The sequence below is a fragment of the Pteropus alecto genome, unplaced genomic scaffold (genome assembly GCF_000325575.1).
Source record: "Pteropus alecto unplaced genomic scaffold, ASM32557v1 scaffold338, whole genome shotgun sequence".
NCBI lineage: Eukaryota > Metazoa > Chordata > Mammalia > Chiroptera > Pteropodidae > Pteropus > Pteropus alecto.
Window position 1 is genome coordinate 1,335,743 of NW_006441995.1, and position 11,432 is coordinate 1,347,174.

The window sequence follows — 11,432 nt, forward strand, 5'->3', positions numbered from 1 at the left end:
GGTTGACTCATCTCTTGGTTGCCCAGTTGGGTATTTGAATAACGAAATGACCTTTCATTTAACTAATTCTGATGGTCTGTAATGGGCAGTATAGACATAGTAGAGATGGTAGTGTTGTCAGTGATGGTGATGATGGAGATTTGGGGGCTGATGGAGGTGATGGATAGGGTAGTGTTTTTGGAATGGGTGGTGTTGATAGTGGTGGTGATAGAGACAGTAATGGTGGTAGTAGTGATAGACATGGTGGTGTTATTGGACGTGGTAGTGGTGGTGATGGAAATGGTAGTGATGGAGACGGTAGTAGTAGTGGAGGCTGTGGGGGAGGTAATGGAGAAGGTGGTGATGAGGTGGTAAGACTGTTTTGCCAGGCTCAGTCTTTGGAAGGAGTTAGTTTTAAGAGGCACTGAAGACTTACTTTTAATCATGGTGGTCAAATCCTTACTATTTAAGGTGTGGTCCATAGACCAGTGTCAGTGACGTCTCACCAGGTATTTGTTGGAAATGTAAAAGCTTAGGCTCCATTTCAGACCAACTGAATCAAAATATGCATTTTTAACAATATTCTCAGGTGATATGTATGCACATTAAATTTCCAGAGGCACTGGTCTAAAGGAGAAATAGCCACAAACACCTTTTACCCTCATGGCCTCATGTTCCTACCCTGTCTCCTTCCCATGAAAGAATCTCAGCCTTCACCTTCATGTATGGGAGGTCAGTGTTCACCTGACCAGTAGAAGGTTATTTGGCCTATACTCCAGGGTCTAGAGTCAGATTTAAATATGGAGCTAAAAGCTTTTCATGACCTGAAATTCGAGTTTCCTCAACTAAATATATCTTCTCTAAAGATTGCCTCAGTGCCTGAAGTTCTCATTAGTTAGACTTTTTAAGAAGCCCAGCCTTTTAACAAGAATAAGACATTTAGGTATCACATTGAGGCACCGATGACATCTGGTTACTGCATTAGCGTGTAGAGAATCGTGGGATTGAGACTCACTCCATTTGGGCTCATAGGGGAGGTGTGCATGCAGAAGGCTTGCCTATTTTACCTGAGAAACAGTGGGAAACTATAGCATAGTGCTCACATACATACATGTACACACGCACATCCAGATTAATCACATTAGCAGAAATTCCTGTGTAGTGTTAATGAAATGTGTGTAAGTTGTGTGAGGAGAGACGAGGTTGATTTCTACATATATCTTATGGTTATGTATTGCTGTATAACAAACTACCCCCCATATTTACTGGTTTAAAACAATAGTCGTTTATTTTTACTCACAAATCTATCATTGATCTGGCACAGGGAGGACAGTTTGTCTCTGCTGCACTTAGGACAAACTAGGTTGGTCCAACTGAGACTGCAAAATATGCTTTCAAAATGGCTCACTCCACGAGCAAATTGGTACTCGACCAGGGTCTTTGTTCTTTTCCATACAGGCCCTTTCTCTTGGGCTTCCTCACAGCGTGGTGATTGGGTTCCAAGAGCAAATGTTCCAAAAGACTTGGATAGAAGCTGTAAAATTTCTTATAATCCAGCTTTTGAAGTCCCAGATGTCATTTCTTTGTAATTGCCTTTCTTTTTGTGCTGGTGTCCTTTCCATATGTATATCCCAGTAGCTGGTATATGTATATTTTTGGACATCACTAGTGTGGCAGGAGCTAAATGAATAAATAATCTTCAACACTGATGCTATATGAGAAATTCTAACCTGGGCTTCCCAGCTTGCCTGGGTACTGTAAAATAAGGGGAAAAAGCACTGTACAAATAATGAATAAATAGGCTACGCTATAGAGGACTCTAAAAATAGGACTGGACTGTGAGGAACACGTTAATCTGAGGCCAGCAGGGGAAGAGTCAAGGTGGATTTTGGCTCAGTTTGAGCTTATAAAGATCAGGACTCTCATCAAACTGCTCTTGACCTCACAAGGAAACTGTATATAGAAATAGCAGGCAATAGTAAGAGGTTAAGTAGCAATTCCCCCCTGGTGAGAATCTTCCCCAAATGACACTTTCACCACAGCCTTCCCCAGCTTAAGAACCTGTAATGGCTTTGTATTATCTTGCTTGACTTTCAAAGTTCCACATAAATGGACCTCACAATAACTACCCCACCACACCCCCTACAATTCCCCATCTCCTCAAGGCCCCAACTTATCAACTTCCATTATGCTTCGTTGTCTTTGCTTATTGTGTTTCCTCAGCCAGAAAAGTGCTCTCTGACTTTCCCACCTAATCAAATCATAGTCCTTCAAGAAGTTCTTCTACCAAATCTTTTCTGACCATTCTAGCCACCATAGAGTAGTTTGTTTTCTGAACCCAGACAGTCCTACAGTCAGTTTGAAGAATAGTCCCAGCCTCCCTCAACTTTTCATGTACCCCACTGGGGGATGTCTCTTTTCCCCAAACCTTTTTCTTAATACTGAGTTTTCCTCCAGTTCTTCTCACTATCAATCCCAATCCAAACACCATAACAAGAAACACTATTCAAGTATTAACAGACTTATAGTATTATCTTTCTCGGAGATGTTTACCTTTCAACTAGTGATTGCACCCTTGTTTGACCTAAATCAAATCAACATATATTTATTGAGAATCTACTATGTGCAAGGCCATATGTGGGGCTGTAGAAGTGCCAAAGCAGCATTAGACATGACTTGTCCTCAAGGAACTTAAAATTTAGCTGCTGCCGGTGGCGGCAGTGGTGACGGTGCTGGTGGTGAATGGAGGCTGTTGGAAATCCTTACTCATTATACTTGCAATCAGGTAACTGAAGAAATTATACAGCAGGCATGAAGACATGAGAAATGTCGTTGCTCTCAGTTTTAGTTCAACAGCCAGGTTTTCCAAGTTTCTTTATTGTAGCGATATACCTTCCACCCAGTGGTGCTGCCGGTGTTAGGAGGACATGGCTAGATCAGCTTTTTGGCTCCTTAGAGGGAAATAGTATTTTGTGGTAGGTCAGGAAATGAGAAAAGAAAAATAGGATGGGGAATGGAAATAAGGAAAAAAGTTCCATAGAAAATGGAAGAGAGTTAACAAGCAGGGGAGACGTGGCATACATTTAAATGAGACAAGCTCTCAATCTTTTAAAACAATTTTACCAACTTTTCAAGTATGTATACAAGGAGACCATTCAATGGTTGTCATAAAATTCAGTGAGAATGTATTTCTGGAGTTTCCTCACTCCCTGCTATGCCCACATCCTCCACCCTCTCAAAGAAACAAAAAGGGAAGCGAATGGAGGGTGTTGGCTGAATGACTGCAGAAGAATACTACTAGCTCAGTGTAGAACCGGAACTGCAACATTTAATTCTAGGCCAGGCATGTGGCCAAGTCCCACGGAAAGCAAGTGCACCTCCTGTGTTTTAAGCAAAGTTAACCCTGAAACAGAGCCCAGGAGTGAATTGTAAATCATTGTTCCTCTTGGTACAGTTACTACCTCATCTGGAGCTAGGTAGAGGCAATTTTAAGGGGGCTTATTTATATCATTAGCTGATTACTGGTTCACTTGTTCATTCATTCATTCATTCATTCATTTATTGATTCACTTATTTATTCAATTCTCTAGTCATGGCCTTTTCTTTGTGCTAGACTAACACTCTCTCTATATTTTTCTTATATCTTATATTGCATTGTATTAGTTTCTTTTCTCCTTGAGGGCACATAGCTTAGACTAATTTCCCCACCTCTTTTGCCATTGGGTATAGCCATGTTACTGCGTCCTATCTAAAGGAATGTGAGTGATGTAGTGTATTCCATATACAGACCTGGCCCATAAGAAAACTTCTCATCTGTGTTCATTTTTACTTTCAGCTGGCTGGAATGGAGATGATGCCCAATGAAATTTTGCAATTTTCTTTGTTATAATGTCTTTATTTAATTTTAGTATAAGGTTGTGCTGACCTCATAAAATGAGTTGAGAAGTGTTCCCTTTTTCCCTATTTTCTGTAAGAGTTTGTGTAAGACCAGAACTATTTCTTCCATAAATATTTAATAGAATTCACTAGTGAAATCATCTGGGCCTGAAATTTTGTTTGTGGGAAGGTTTTAAATGATAAATTTAGTGTATTTAATATAGGGCTCTTTAATTTTTTACTCAATATTGGTAAGGTGTATTTTTCAACAATTTGTTTATTTCATCTAAGTTGTGGAATTTGTTGGCATAAAGTTTTTCATAATGTTCATTTATTAGCTGTTTGATGTTTGTAGCACATGTGGTGACAACTCTTCTTTCATTTCTAATATTGGCAAATTGTGTTCTTCATGTAACTTTGGAAACCAAATGTTGAAGATGCTAAAGCCACAAGATAGAATGAACCTTGGTCTTTGAATCACCTTTTGGTGGAGAGCTACCAACTAATAAGAAACATCTGCATCATATTGTTACACGAGTAGGAAATGAGCATCTGTCAGATCAAGTCACTGAGATGTGGTGGCTTCGGTCTGTTATTGCAACTAGCCTTATATTACCTATTGCGGATTGTCATTATTGGTTTATAGTCCCCATTATACTATGGCCCCTGGAAGATAGAGACTGCGATAGTACTGCTTTTGGTATTTGTTCCAGTGCTTAGCACAATACTTGGTGAATATTAGGTTCCCGATATATGCTTCTTGAATGAAAACGAATGACTGAAATGGTTCCTATGTGCTTGGAGCCTGGAGATTTTCCTCCTCTGGGATGGGTGACTCAACTCCAAGCTAGAGCTCCCAAGAATGCTCAGTCTTGGCTTGCTGTATCGTGCCCTTCCTCCCTTTCCTTCCCCCACATTTCTCCTCCCTTCTCACTGCTTTCTGTGTCTTGTCTTTATTCAGAACCACACCTCTGGGTCACTATCAGAGACATTTAATGAAGGTAAAATCTCTATAATTCAGATCCTACTAGAAGAAAATTGAGAATAAAACAAACACAGACTGGGCTTCTGTTTGCTTTTGCCTTCTCACCAAAGCACATCAGCAGAAGTCAACCCACCAACAACAGCACTCAGAACTCTGTGCAAACGATATGTAAAAACAGATCCCAGAAAGGAACATTGAGATTACTTTAAAGAACAACTTTTAGAAGATTCTTCCAGTAACATCAGTTTAATGCCTTCGCATATAAATAATAAACTAATTACAGATTATACTTAAGTAAAGTAGATACCAGATCTACTGCTGGGAAAAGTGTTATTTTGCTATATCTTAGCATATGCTCCCACAAAATAATTCAATCAAACATGTTTTGTGTTTCAGACTTTCACCAAATTGGACTAGTCCTCTTAAACAACAAGAAATACTTGTGAGGGGCTCCCTGCATTAGCCGAAGGCTGGGTGCCTTCTGCAGGTATTCTGGCAGTCAGTCCCTGTAGATAAGGATGGAGACATTCCAATACATACACTTTGCTGGGCTCTAGGTAACCTTTCAAGTGTTTTTCAACTAAGAACCAATGCTTAGAGCCAAGTTTCATTTCCGTTGTGCTTTTTCTTAATTATTTGCTGACAAGTTTACTACTCTGTGTAAAGCAAATTGGTGCCGTACTAATTCTCAGAATATTTTTGTTCTTTGTCTTGTCTAATCTACGCTAAAGACTGTCTATAGTACTCCTTTTCATGTTTCACATCCATCCTTAGAAAAGTATGCAGTGTACTCTGCAAATAGTCTAGAAAAGTTTATTATAACGCAAACATCATTTTCTTTTAATATCTGGAGGTTTATTCATTTCCATTTGTTCATCATTGGAGATTGAGTTGAAAAATTCTGGGAGGAAATAGGTTGAAAGGGAACCTAACTGAATGGCACTGGTGGCACTGTAGGAATTGTGTGCTTCTTGGAGTTCGTAGTCTCCTCTTAAACCACGGGATTGCTGCTTACATTGCCTTTCTCAGATCTCTTATTAACCCTTCAACCCCCATCCTTTGTCAGCCCTTGATAGCCCTAGACATTTATACAATATCTAGAAATTCCCTGATTTCGTACTCAATTCTCTGAAACTCTGCTTCCTTTTTCCTTTAATTTGATCTTTTAGTATCTCCTAAAGCTGGGCCCAATTTCAGTCTTGTGTCTCAAGTAGAATTTTTAAAAATAAGTTTAGAAATTTAATAATATTAATAGGGAAGGAGAGAGAATGACACAGAAAATGTGGATTGTGCCATGTGCTGGATATTCCCTTTAACTTGCCAAAGGTAGCTTGACATTAATATCCTGTTCATATACATTAGTTTTAGTCATGAGAAATGAAGATAAAGGAAAATCACAAAGGCTAAATCTGACCTATTCAATACAGTAAACACTTTATTAAACCAGACTTATTGCTGAGTTTGAGGATGGGGTTGGGGAAGAAATCTAACTGAACTTACAGTATATAAATTATAGATTTATTTTTCAAAGAAGTACAGTTTTATTTAGGTAAATAATATTTTGAAGGCAAATACAATTGTTTATAGATCCTACTGAGCAATAATATGATCATAATTGATATTTAGCCCTTACCTCTTCCCCACACCCATCCAAAGTATATGAGATTAGAATGGGATAAATTGCTTGAACACAGCCTCCAGTCTTTTTGTTGTTGTTAATTTCCTTGGAAAGACAATAATGGTAAGATGATCCCAAATTCTGGATTCCAGGATCTATATTACTGAGATTTTATAATGCCTCATTCCTCTGGATTTTTTCCATATGGCTTTTGATCATGGTCACCAACAAGCTTGTGTCTTTCTTGTGCACGTACTAAATAAAACCCCATTGGAGTCAATTCTTTGGGAGCAGACTTTGGAAAAAGTTGCCTACATGATCCACAGCTTGGATAATATGCCTCTGAACTCTGGGGTCTCCTCTCTGAATGCACTTTTCAAAGTGTTCAGTTTCTGCTTTCCTTTACTCTCTCCAGTAAAGGAGACTCAGACTATCATTAAATAGTTTCTGCCTGGAACCAATCTCAAATGACCCAAGTCTTTCTGTCTTTAATCCTATATATTGGAATCATAATGCATCTCCATCAAATGTTCGAGAGCTATAATTCACCCCAAGAGCTCAAGACCAGTTGCTTCATGTGCATGGTGACACGTGTGTCAGCTAAGATTGATGGGCAGCCTTCTATGTCAGGAGCTTCCTTGCTGAAGATGGGTTGTTGTTGCATGCACTCAAATCTCCATTCCTAGGGACAGGCCAATGCCAAGGCCAGACTCATGGATAGATAATTATTATCATAGTAAAATAACTTCAAAGAAAGAGGGGAATTTTGTGGCTATGAGATCTTGGTAGATCTGAGTGCAACTTTTGTAGCATTTTATTAGTTTTTCCCTGGAACAATCCAGGAAGTGGCATGTATGAGACTTTCTGACTCAGAGTTGCTGTGCTTCTGGTTGAAAAAAAGCAAACAAACATCAGAATCTTGAATATGTTTATGGTGCCCGTATCTTAAGAAGCTTTTACTTGATTTTGGCAGGGCAAGTCGCTATTTGAACAATTAAAAACATCTTTTTTAACTGTTTCCAGAAAGCAAACATCCCGAAGTAAAGTTATATACTTACAGTTCAGTTCTAAGCCTCGATTAAGGCTGTTATTGTATAGCATTTGCTGCCTCTAATAGTCTGACACCATAATAATATTATACAGTATCCCGAGATAATGAGAAGAATGTCTAACATCTGCTTATACTCAGAGAACAAAGAAGAATGGAAGGATATGTCCTGTAACACTTGCAAAGCACCGCCTTTGCTTGCTGGAGACTCAGGTTGGCTTTTCCCATGGATTGTTTCTCTGCCATGGAGGCAGTGGCAACAAAATGTTCTGGAAGAGGTTGGAGAAAGTTTACCCTAGATAGGCTCAGGCAAGGGGCTCAGCAAAACTGACCTCATTATGGGAATCATTTCTGAGCTCCTTCAGAATAATAGTTAAGGATTGTATTTTTAATTACTATTTTTGTGTGTGTGTGTGTGGTAAGAACATGTAGTACAGTAGGTCCCCACCACTTGTTAATCATGTAACTGAAAGTTTGTGCCCTTTGACCAGTCTCCACCCCACCACCCCAGGTACCTGGTAATCACTGTTCTAATCTCTGTTTCTGAGTTTGGCTTTTTTAGATTCCACATATAAGTGAGATCATACAGTATTTGTCTTTCTGTGTCTGACTTATTTCACTTTGCATAATGCCCTTAAGGTTCATTGAAGTTGTTGCAAATGGCAGGATTTCTTATTCCTCATGACTAAATAACATTTCATTATATATATATGTATATCTCATTTTTTAAACCCATTCATCTGTTGATGAACATTTAGGTTGTTTCCATATATCTTGGATATTGTGAATAATGCTGCAATGAACATGGGATATCTCTACGAGATCCTGATTTCAGTTCCTTTGGATAAATACCTGGATGTGGGATTGCTGAATCAGCTGGTAGTTCTATTTTTAAGTTTCTGAGGAAATTCCTTACTGTTTTTCATAGTGGCTGTATCAATTTACTTTCCTACCAACAGCACACAAGTGCTCTCTTTTCTTCATAGCCCTACTACGCTAGTTATCTCTTAGTTTTTTGATAGTTATTGTAACAGGTGTGAGATGATACCTCATCGTAGTTTTGATTTGCATTTCCCTGCTGCTTAGTAATGTGGAGGTGTTAATTAATGCTATGGCAGTAATCATTTTAGAATATATAAATGTATCAAATCAATACATTGTACATCTTAAACTTAAACAATAGTATATATCAATTATATCTCAATAAAGTTGGAAAAAATAAAAAATGTCTAAATGATAAATAAGTTGTATTTTTAAGTTAGTTTATTAAAATAAAAGTAGCTGATTTTCAAATGGTGGAGAATACTACAGAGCTATTGAGTCTTTCTGACTTGGATCCTTGCTCTAATTTGATGTAATTCCTAATGTTGTCCCCAGAACCAAGTGATGGGGAATAATGTTGAATATGCTTTCCTGACACTGTTAGCAGTAGAGCCACTTGGGAAGAGGCTTAGGATGGATTTACCTTTTGTCATGCTCTGCTTTCCTGGGGTTGTACTCTGCAAGGGCCAAGGGTCATCATTTTCAGTCTTAATTAAGCCGGAGCTTGAGACAGGTTTAAGGGAAATAATTTGTGTATTGAAACAGCACTTAGGAGAAGGAGTAGCAAAATTGGAACCCAGTGTGTATGCTTCCTGGTCTGCCAGGCAATGCGGTGCTCTTGTCTGTTTAACAAAACTGTAAGAAAAAAAGTGATTGGCTTATTAATTAATTAAAAGAGAGAGAAAAGTAATTATTGTAGTGGGCATTCATTGAATGGCTTTCTAGTACTTTCTATTTTTATCCTTTCTCTTTCCTAACAGAACTCTACATTTCCTCCCTTGCAATTTAGTGGGACTTCTCCTGGTTTGGATACCCCTGGAAGCAAGCCTGACACAAAGATTTAAATAAAAATAGTTTATTTTGGAGAAATACTGGTGGGGGTGGGGAAGTGTGGCAGGGAGGGAGAAAGTTAAGAAAGTTAACCAACCACAGTGGGCAACTGGAGCTCAGTACCCCTGGGAAGCTCTGGCATACTCAATAGAACACACCTCAGAGTTCTTCCAACTGAAGAGTGAGAATATTGAGATATTTATCATTCGATTCTCTGTTAATCCTTAATTGAGAGCTGCTTCTGGGAGCATTAACTCTGGAGCTTCTAGCCTTCTCTGTGCATGGGCCAAACATGTTGTTGTAGCCAGGAAAACAAAAAGCCCTCATGTAGAAATTGGCTGATGTTTGCAGTGAATAGACTTGGGTGAGTAAACTGAAGGCTGAGGGAGATATGGGAACCAACAGTGACTATTGCAGGACTTGGCTTCTCCCCCATCCTAGCAGGGAGGCCTTGATTTGCTCAGAGTAATCTGTACATCTCCTTAGACGCTGTCATTGATCTGCTATTTCAGCATGAGACTCAAATCAGTCTATATCAGGAATATGAGTCAATCCCAGACTTTAGTTGGCTGTTGCCAAGAGCTGACTCTCTCTTCTCCACTGACTATGAAGAAGCAGGAAACCTTGGAAATTGCTGGCGTCCATCTTGGGAGCAATGAGAAGAACCACCTGAGCCTGAGGATGTATAGCCAAGACTGGAGAGAAACAGGGTCTCTGTCATAGGAATTGAGCCTGCATTAAAGTTTATACAAAGCTGTATTAATTGCCTAGGGCTGCTGTAACCAAGCACCAAAAGCATAGGTGGCTTAAAATAATAGTAATTTATAATCTCAGAGTTTTGAAGACCAGAAGTCTGGAATCATGGTGTCAGCAGGGCCAAGCAAGCTCTCTGCTCTAGGGGTGAATCTTTCCTTGCCTCTTCTAGCTTCTGGTGTTTGCTGATAGTCTTTGACATTCCTTGGCTGTAGATTCATCACTCTAGTCACATGGTCATCTTCTCCCTGTGTCTCTTTATATCTTCTTCCCATTGTGCACATCTGTATCCATATTTCCCCTTCCTATAAAGGCAGCAGTCATATTCAGTAGGGGCACATCCTAATGTTCTCATTTTAACTTGATTACCTCTGTGAAGACTCTATTTCAAATAAGGTCACATTTTAAGGTACTGCAGGTTGGGACTTCAAAATATCTTTTTGGGGGGACATAATTCAACACATAACAAGAATGAAACCTATTCAATTATGATAGGAAACAAGTTTGTTTGGGTTTAAGAGCATTTGGGTTGAGACTTTCTATTGCCTGCAGTGACATCTGACCAATTCCTCAATTTGTGGCTATGGATAAAACAAAATGAAGCAAGACGAAACGAGGCAAATGGGGGACTTGCTGTCTGTGAGCTGATGTGGCTGGCAAAATCAGAATGTGTGAGCAATGTGCACTGCAAGGTGCTCAATACACATTTTCAGAAAGGGCTTCCATTTATTCATTGATTCAACAATTTTGTCCTGAAATCCCCTCCTCCCCGATGTGCCAGGTCCTATTCTAGACATTGGGAATATAGCACTAAAAATACATGCTTCTCTGTCCTCATGGAGTTTATGTTTTAATTAATTAATTAATTAATTTTGTTATGCCTACAGCACCCGGTCTTCCTAGGTGGTCTCCCTTCCAAGTACTAACCAGGCCCGACCCTGCTTAGCTTCCAAGATCAGATGGGATTGGGCGTGTTCAGGGTAGTATGGCCGTAGAAGAGTTTGTGTTTTAATAGGGGAGACAGATAACAAACAAGAGAAATCAGTACAATGTAGAGTACATTAGCTAATACTATAAGAATGGAGAGTATTGGGATGCCTGGAATTTTAGATTGAGTGAGCAGAGTAGTCCTCTCTAGTAACATGACATTTGCATAAAGACCCAAAGGAAGTGATGTAATTATTCATGTAGATAGATCCTAATTGAAACATGGAATCCGTTCTGATTCTAACTGGGTTAAAAGCTAGAAAAGCTAACCTGTAAAAGAGGCTCTCTGTTCCTTGAGGGGATTACAGCTAGAA

The 11,432-nt window shown here is 39.2% G+C and overlaps 1 non-coding gene across 1 annotated transcript; it reads right to left on the reverse strand.

Annotated features, from left to right (window-relative positions):
- Positions 1-11,009: 11,009 nt before the first annotated feature.
- LOC112486101 lies at positions 11,010-11,128 on the reverse strand. The gene has a single exon (XR_003048632.1). It is a non-coding gene; the product is annotated as a 5S ribosomal RNA (ribosomal RNA).
- Positions 11,129-11,432: the final 304 nt, after the last annotated feature.